Source organism: Parasteatoda tepidariorum, chromosome 7, assembly GCF_982258835.1.
Source record: "Parasteatoda tepidariorum strain Cologne lab strain chromosome 7, Ptep-v5.0, whole genome shotgun sequence".
Classification (NCBI taxonomy): domain Eukaryota; kingdom Metazoa; phylum Arthropoda; class Arachnida; order Araneae; family Theridiidae; genus Parasteatoda; species Parasteatoda tepidariorum.
Window position 1 is genome coordinate 38,106,643 of NC_141761.1, and position 9,232 is coordinate 38,115,874.

The following is a 9,232-nucleotide window of genomic DNA, read 5'->3' on the forward strand; positions in this document are numbered from 1 at the left end:
ATATTCCTCCTTAGAGACCGAACTCAATTAATTTTTAAAAGACGTTTAATTGTCTATAATCAATGCAGCAAGTACTTCAATCAGAGGTTAGTGTGTGGGAGGCGATAATTGTTCTCTCCAACCAAATTGCTCAAACCTTTTTCCATCATTTGTTCCAAACTATTATTCATTAAATTCGTTGCATACTTGTCGATCATTAATTGTGCTGAATAGTTAAAGATCTATTTTTAACGTGTTAATTAGTATACATATTTATAAATTATTTAGTTCATTATAATATTTAACATTTGTTCATCATTACTTTTGTTCATCATTAAATGTGTTCTTCCACATGTTGCCTTTCTTAAATAGTAGATTTTCTTAACAAGAATTAAATATTTATATCTGTAATACAACTTTGTGATTTTTCAATATTCTTGCAAAACTAAATTTTGCCCACTCGGGAGTACTTTGATTTAAATTTTAACTTAAATTTCCATAGTAGTCGTGAACCCAAATATTGGGTAGGTAATATTAGGTATACAGGTAAATATTGGGTGATTACTGTTATATTGGGTGTGCAAATTAGTTCGGTCCGTTTTTAAAAAATGGCTCTGCTGTTATGAATGTTATATAGTGACAGCTGGTTTCAGTGGTTTCAGAGAAGTTAAGCATCTGTCAATAATAATCAGTTTACATCACTTCATACAAAAACCCTGTTTTTTACTTTGTTGAATATGTCAAATTTTGCAGTAATGAAGCACTATTTGCGGGAGGTTTTATGTTTCTTTTTTAATTGGAAGAGAAGTGCAGCTGAAGCGCATCGTATGCTTGTAAGTTTATGTTGACAATGCTCCAACTGATAAATCAGGTAGGGAAGGGTTTCGACGTTTCAAGAATGGTGAATGGTGAATGATGAATGGTGAATGAAGAATGGTAAATGGTGAATGATGAATGGTGAATAGTTTTGCATACTATGAGCTGCTACAACCTGGTGATTCCATTACGGGCGATCGGTATAGGCTACAATTGATTCATTTGAGGCGTGCATTACGAGAGAAAAGGGTGGAATACGTGCAAAGACATGATAAAGTTATTCTTCTGCATAATAACTATCGGACAGATGTCCCAAAAGTTGCAAAGAATTATAAGGAAACGCTCAAGTGGGATATTTTACCACACCCGCTGTATTCACTGGACATTTCTTCTTCTGATCACTGGCTGTTCCGACAGATGCAGCATGATTTTGCAGGTCACCAGTTCACTTCATTCGTAGAAATCGAAAATTGGCTCATAACTTGGATCGCCTCAAAAGAGACGACATTTTTTCAAGATGGAATTCGAAAATTGCTTGAGAGGTGGGAAAAAGTAGTAGCCAGCGATAGACAATACTTTGATACTATGTTTTTTGAAAGAATTTTGATTTGATGAATGATTTATGAATTTTTTTCATTCATTTCGTTCTGAAATAAATGCATTTTTGACTACACAAAAATTGACCGAACTAATTTGTACTCCCAATATGATGAAATAAAATAGCACAGGGGGTGGACAAAATAATAGAAACATTTCTACGCTAATACATCTTTTCCCTATTTCTCAAGAAAGAATAATTTTATAACTAACTTCAGAAGTGTTTAAAGCTTTTTAGAGGTTTGAGGGACCAACAATAAATTACGAACGGAAAATAAAGTAATGTTTTTGAATACCCTATGTCAAATGATGTAGCAATAGATTTGTTACTTACAAAATTTTTTTTTGATTATTATATGCAATAATTGGGCAAAAGTTGGTAAGCCTAGCTTAAATATTAATGGAAATACAGACATTTTTATGAGAAACTAATTTTTTTGTATCGCGTTTTTTGCTATAATTTTAAAATTATTCAATAAATTCAAACAAAATTTTTAGAGCAGTTTAAAATTAATTACAAAATTTCTGCTTTAAAATTTGAAACAAATTCGTTAAAGACTAAGTAATATATAAGAAATTAAAGTAGTTTTCCTTATACTGCGCATGCGTGAGAAAAAGATTTCTTTTTCTTCAGAATTTTGAGGGAATCGTGTTCGGCAACTAATGAAAAATGTCCAATTTGAATATCATAAAACTTTAAAGAGTTCCAAGCATTTTTCCATTTTTTTTAAAAAAAGAAACTCAAAATAATAAACGGTTTTCCATAAATATTGTTTTGTATCATAAGACAAAATTAATTAACAACTGTTAATTAATTTACAATAAACGTTCATATACCAAAATATGATTACATAAGAAAAGAAAACATTCAAAAGAAAAGAAACTTTTATGCATAGTTATCCCCAATAATGACGGTGTCAGTTTTAATAAATCTCATTTAATAGTACAAAATAAAATTTCTGGAAAACTCCTTATCATTTTAGCTTTCTTTCAAAAAGTACGAAAACTACTTAGAAAATAGCTTGAAACTTTTTTACATTTTTTAGACATTCAAATCGGACTTTTTTTTATTAGTTGCCAAATACGAGTCACTAATAAATTAAGAAAAAACAAACTTAAATTTTTCCAGTGCGTGCGCAGTATAAAAGAACTACTTTAATTGCTCTTATCTGGCTCAGTTTTAAAAAAAATTTCTGAAATTTTAAAGCAACAATTTGGAAATTAATTTTAAATTGCTCAAAATTTCGTTTAATTTTTGTTGAATATTACAGCAAAAAAACTTAAAACAAGAAAATTAGTATTTTATAAAAAAAATATCCGTATCTTCATAAATATCTTAAGCCAAGTTTACGAAATTTGTTCAAATAATACATTTAATAACTAAAGTAACTAGTGGGCTGCGCCCCCAGGTCGCTAATGCTCGCCAACCCCCGAAAATTGCAACGCAATCTTATATGATTTCCTTCGCAAACCAAGCGAGCTTCGCTCGCTACTAACTTAGGTACATTCAAATGTGCAAAATTCTAAGAATTCAAAACAATAATTCAAATCCACGTAACAACTTTTTTCTTAAACTATTACGGAAGCTTTATTATTACATAATCATTTGTTTGAACTATATTCAAGACACCTGATTTATCAAAAATGATTACGTATTCACTGAAATTCATTCGATCTCTCATTCAAACATGATTAGATTTTTCTTCTTTTCAAGTAACTAATTCACTGCCTTTTCAAAATGAAGAGACATAAAGCTGTAAATTTTTAACTAATTTGGCGACAAACTCGGTAAAAATTATTTGCTTAACATGTAAACTTTAATGGTGTACAAGCTGAATACACCGCACAACTGTAATTGAGTATTCTCTCCTCTGATTCCATTATTTTAAGTAGTTCCAAACAATGCACTAAACAAATTTATCCCCCGCCGTCTAGGTGTTGCCAGTCCGAAAGCACTTTAAATTCAGTTTTAACTATTTTCAAGAGATCTTCGCGATATTTCTTCATGCGCTGAGTTGTAGTAAATCTTCAGTTATTAAATCACACAAACTTCCAAAAGTTTGAGTTCGTGACATTTCAGCATAATAGGCAACACAGGTATTAAAATTACTTCCATCCAAGTCTTAAAGTAAGGTAGAAAACTCTGTCAAAAGCTCCATTACAAGCTGTACAGTTTATGTTATGGTGCAACTTTCGAGCCATAACTTGAGTATCATACAATATACAGGGGGTGAACAAAATAATGGAAACACTTCTATACTAACAAATTTTTCGATCTTTCTCAAAAATACTTAAAGAATCGTTTTATAAATTTGAAAAGAGTTTAGTATATTCGATTTCTTATATTTATCAATGAAGTTTAAAGCTTTTAGGGACGGAGGTTTGAGGGACAGGCAATAAATTACAAATCGAAAATAGTGTTTTTAAACACCCTATGCCAAACAATGTAGCAATAAATTTGTAACTTGCAACAATCTATCTATATATTTCTCTTACACGGCGACAAAAGAAGCTTCATTACAACTCCCTGAATAGTAACGCTAGAAAATCGACCAATGATTGCCTTTTAAAAATGTCACATGCCAAATCCAGCTGAGGTGGCTCAACATATAGCGCTTTTAAAAACGAAAACTAAAATAATAATTCATCTGCGGCAATCTCATACAATTAAGCTGGGCAGAAGTGAGTAGTCTTTGTCGATTGATCTCTATTTTAGTACTTCGTCGAAAGCGCTTTTTTTCACGTATTTATATATTACGAATTTATTTGTCGATTTTTGATTTATATCACGAATTTATTTCTTTTATTATTGTTATTTGTTGAGGAAAAACTGTAATCGCACTTTTCTGAAGCAGTTTTCTTCTACGTCCGCATGTTATAGTTATCAGACTGTTCTGATTGGCCGTTAACTTTTGAGCCCAAGAAGGCTATAAAAACCAGTAACTTTGTTTATCAGATGTTCTTTTCCTTTTCTACTTTCCCAATGTATGTTCCAACTGTGTAACTCTCTGTGTTCTAATAAACATGTCTTTCTCCGATCCACTGATCTCGGAATTTCATTACAACAACAGCAGAGCGTGGTTCCAAAACACTGTTTAGTTTATCTCTAAAAAAAATAGCAGCTGAATAAAAGTAATTCAGGACTTTTCATTGCTCGAGGGTTTTTATTTTGTTTTTTCGAGCAATGGCAAACCTACTGCACAAAGAGCAGTTCGGTGTTGTTTCCTTTGATGGTACAAATTTTCCGATGTGGCGTAGACGTGTAGAAGCCATATTTTCTGCTAAAGAATTAGAGATGTTTTTAGAAAAAGAACCCGACCCAACCAGAGAAACTGAGGTCGTAAAGTCAAAGAAAGCATATGCCATGCTGATTTCCTTGTTGAATGATCAAGTCCTTGCCGCCCTTCCTAGTGAGAAGTCAGCTGCAGCTGTATGGAAAAAGCTCCACTCGATTTATGAGGCGAAGGGTGCAGTCTGTCAAATACTCACCCGGGAGCGCCTGGCTACGATGCGGAAGAGCCACGATGTTTCCATGAGACAACACATTGATGATGTCAACAAGCTCGTGAGTGATCTGAGAATCTCCGGTGCTGAGGTGAGCAATTTAGACACAGTTGTTTACCTTTTGATGTCCCTGCCTCAGGAATATGAAAACGTTAAAGTTGCGTTAGTGAATCAACCGAATGAAAGTCTTTCTTTGGAATTTGTCTCTCAAAGACTGATAGACGCGGAAGCTTTATTGCTTGATTTCAAAGGGGAAAGGAAAATAAAAAAAAAGATAAGTTTCTTTCGGAAAATGTGACTTTTTCCCTGAAATCACCTGGAAATTCCAACAAACGCTGTGACTTGCTCTGTTCATTTTGCAAGCGTAAAGGACACACTGCCAAATATTGTCGTAAAAAAGATTACCTGTTTTAATTGTGGCAAAACAGGTCATATGAAGAAAGACTGCAAAAACTTAAAACAGAATGAAGCCAGCTCATCGGCAGCATTTTCCTTTGTCATTGGAGATGTCATTTGCGACAAGTTTATCATTGACTCGGGAACAACATCACACATGTGTTCGCATAAGGAATGGTTTTCGTCTCTTAAACCAATGTCTGGAACAGTGAAATGCGCGTCGAAATCATCCTCTCTCAATATCGAAGGAATTGGAGAAATTAAAGGTAAAATTTCAACTGGAGTTAAAATAACTCTTAAAAATGTCCTTTTCGTTCCAGAATTAAATTGCGAACTTATTTCTGTGAGAAATATTGAAGCAGCAGGCTTCAGTGTTACATTTAAAAGTGAAAAAGTGTATATTGAAAGCTCAGGAAAATACATCCCTTTTGGATATCGGGATAAAAGTGGACAATATGTTAGTGAATTTGTGCCACAGCATGAAATTGCCCTGCAGACCACTACCTGTGAAAGTGACCTCTGGCATCGTCGTCTCTGTCATCCTTCAAATAGAGTCCTTAAAAAGATGGGATTACCTGTTCCAACATCCTTTTGTGAAATCTGTGTACGTGCCAAGCAGAGTGCTGACCCGATGGGAAAAGGTCCAAGAAAAAGAAAAGATAAACCTATGGTTATGATTCATACAGATGTTTGTGGTCCCATTGAACCCAAAACACATGCAGGTGAGCGATACTTTATGTCTCTTATTGATCATCATTCGCGTTCTATGGAGGTGCGACTTCTTAAAAGTAAAAGTGATGTAAATAAAGAATTAAAATGTTTCCTAAAGGCTAATCCGTCAGTACGTAAATTACGATGTGATAATGCCAAGGAATATTTGTCTAATGAAATAGTGAATTTTGCAACAGAAACTGGAATTTTAATTGATCCATCTCCTCCTTATACGCAATCTTTAAATGGTGTTGCAGAACGGGCGAATAGAACTCTATTAGATAAAGGGCGGGCAATGCTGATAGAATCTAATCTTCCAAAGCAGTTTTGGGGTGAAGCAATTCGTGCTGCAGCTTACGTAACAAATCGATTGCCGAATAATTCACTTAACAACAATGTGCCTTTTAATTTAAAATATGGATGTCACCTGATTTATCCAACATTAAAGTGTTTGGTTGTGATGCATTTATGCTCGTACCACCATCACAAAGAAAGAAATTGGATGATAAATCCCGTAAAATGTTATTCCATAGGATATTCCACTATGGGATACCGCCTAATGAATCCCGTTACAAAACGTATAACAGTATCGCGAAAAGTGAAATTCAATGAAGGTAAAGTGATCTACGAAAAATATGTGCACAACAACTCAGATTCTAGTGTTTCCGAGAAGGAAAGTGAAAAAGAAAGTGAAAGTGATCATTCCGAGGTTGATGACCCTTCCCCCTCAAATGACGAAGAAGAGGATGACACCCCTAAAGCAGAAACCGTTAGAAAATCCAAGCGGGATAAAAGACTCCCAGTGAGATACCCCAAACCTGAGACATTCGCTATGTTCACTCTCTGCGACACGTTGAACTATGATGACCTCGCATCCCTGCCCCCACAAGAACAACAGTTGTGGCAGGGAGCTATGAACGAGGAAATGGAAAGCGTGAAAGTAAACAAAGTTTGGGAATTAACTGAACTTCCACCCGGAAGAAAAACTATAAACTGTAAGTGGGTGTTACGAAAAAAAAAAGGGACGGTAAGTACAAGGCAAGGCTTGTTGCCTTGGGTTACATGCAGAAAGAATGCATAGATTACAAAGAGACCTTTTCTCCTGTTGTAAGTTTATCTGGATTACGTATATTGCTTGTTATTGCTTTAAATGAGAATATGAATTTTTATACTTTAAATGTTAAATGTGCTTTCTTAAATGGTGAGTTAAATGAAACTATTTTTATGGAACAACCGAAAGCTTATAATGATAACAGTAATAAGATATGTAAGCTTAATAAGAGTTTGTATGGCTTAAAACAATCACCTCGCCAATGGTTTAAAAGATTTCTTGATTTTATTCTGAAATTAAATTTCAAACAATTTGTTAATGAACCATGCATATTTGAAAGAAATTCTGGTAATGGGAGAATTTTGATAGCTTTGTATGTTGACGATCTCTTAATTGCGGGATCGAATGATACTGAAGTAAACACTATTATTTCTTTAATATCTAATGAATTTAGAATGTCTAAATCAGGAAAAATGTCTGAATTTTTAGGTATTCATATTGAATTAACTTCTAATGGAATGTTGTTAAATCAAGAATCATATATAGTAAAATTGCTAGATAAATTTAACATGTCTGAGTGCAATCCTTGCTCTCTACCAATTGAACCCAAATCTACATCTGCTAGTTTTATGAAAGGAGATAAATTTGTAGGTCCATATCGAGAATTAATTGGTTCTTTATTATACTTAGCATATGTTTCTAGACCTGATATTTTATTTGCAGTTAATTGTCTTAGTCAAATTCAGGAAGATCCTACTGATGTAGCTTGGTGTGCTTTAAAGAAATTGTTGAGATATTTGAAGGGAACTCAAGCTTTTAAAATTGATTATAAAAGAAACATTACAAAAGAATCTAATTTATCTATGTATGTTGATGCAGATTGGGGATCAAATCCAAAAGACAGAAAATCTATAACTGGTTTTGTAATTATGTATTGTAATAATCCTATTTTGTGGCATTGTAATAAACAAAATTGTATAGCTCTTTCTTCAACAGAGGCAGAAGTACTTGCTTTATGCAAAGGTGTTCAAGATTTGTTACCACTAACAAACTTTATTAATGAAATTATTAAGGTTGATAATATTATCATTTTCGAAGATAATCAGTCTTGTATTAAATGTGTAACCAATGAAAATTCTCATGGCAGGCTAAAACATATCGATATCAAATTGAAGTACATTCGAAATACTATTACTGAGAATGATATTAAAGTTAATTATATACCAACTAATTTTCAGATTGCTGATATGTTAACAAAATCTTTGCCTAGAGTAAGACTGTCAGAAATTTTGCCTCTTTATAATGTTATATATTAATTGTATTTATGTATTGTGCGATTAAGGGCGGGTGTTGAGGAAAAACTGTAATCGCACTTTTCTGAAGCAGTTTTCTTCTACGTCCGCATGTTATAGTTATCAGACTGTTCTGATTGGCCGTTAACTTTTGAGCCCAAGAAGGCTATAAATACCAGTAACTTTGTTTATCAGATGTTCTTTTCCTTTTCTACTTTCCCAATGTATGTTCCAACTGTGTAACTCTCTGTGTTCTAATAAACATGTCTTTCTCCGATCCACTGATCTCGGAATTTCATTACAACAACATTATTAGTTATTCATCGAAAAATGAGTCTCAGTCAAGGAGTCTTTATTTGAATTTAAATTTATTTTAATGACTTAGTATTTACTAAAAGGATGTAATTTTTTTTTAAGAAAAAAGTTATGTGGATTTGAATTATTGTTTTGAATTCTTAGAATTTTACACATTTGAATGTACCTAATTTCAGTGAATACGAAATCATTTTTGATAAATCAGGTGTCTTGAATATAATTCAAACAAATGATTATGTAATAATAAAGCTAAAGCTTCCGTAATAGTTTAGGAAAGAAGTATAATTATTAGAAATTTTTTCGAAACCTTAATGGTTGAACCTTAATGGCTAATGATTTCGAACTGGCAACAGCTAGACGGTCGGGGATAAATTTGGTTAGTACATTGTTTGGAACTACTTAAAATAATGGAATCAGAGGAGAGAATACTCAATTACAGTTGTGCGGTGTATTCAGTCATTGGACACCATTGAAGTTTACATGTTGAGCAAATAACTTTAACCGAGTTCGTCGCCGAATCAGTTAAAAATGTACGGCTTTATGTCTCTTCATTCTGAAAAGGCAGTGAATT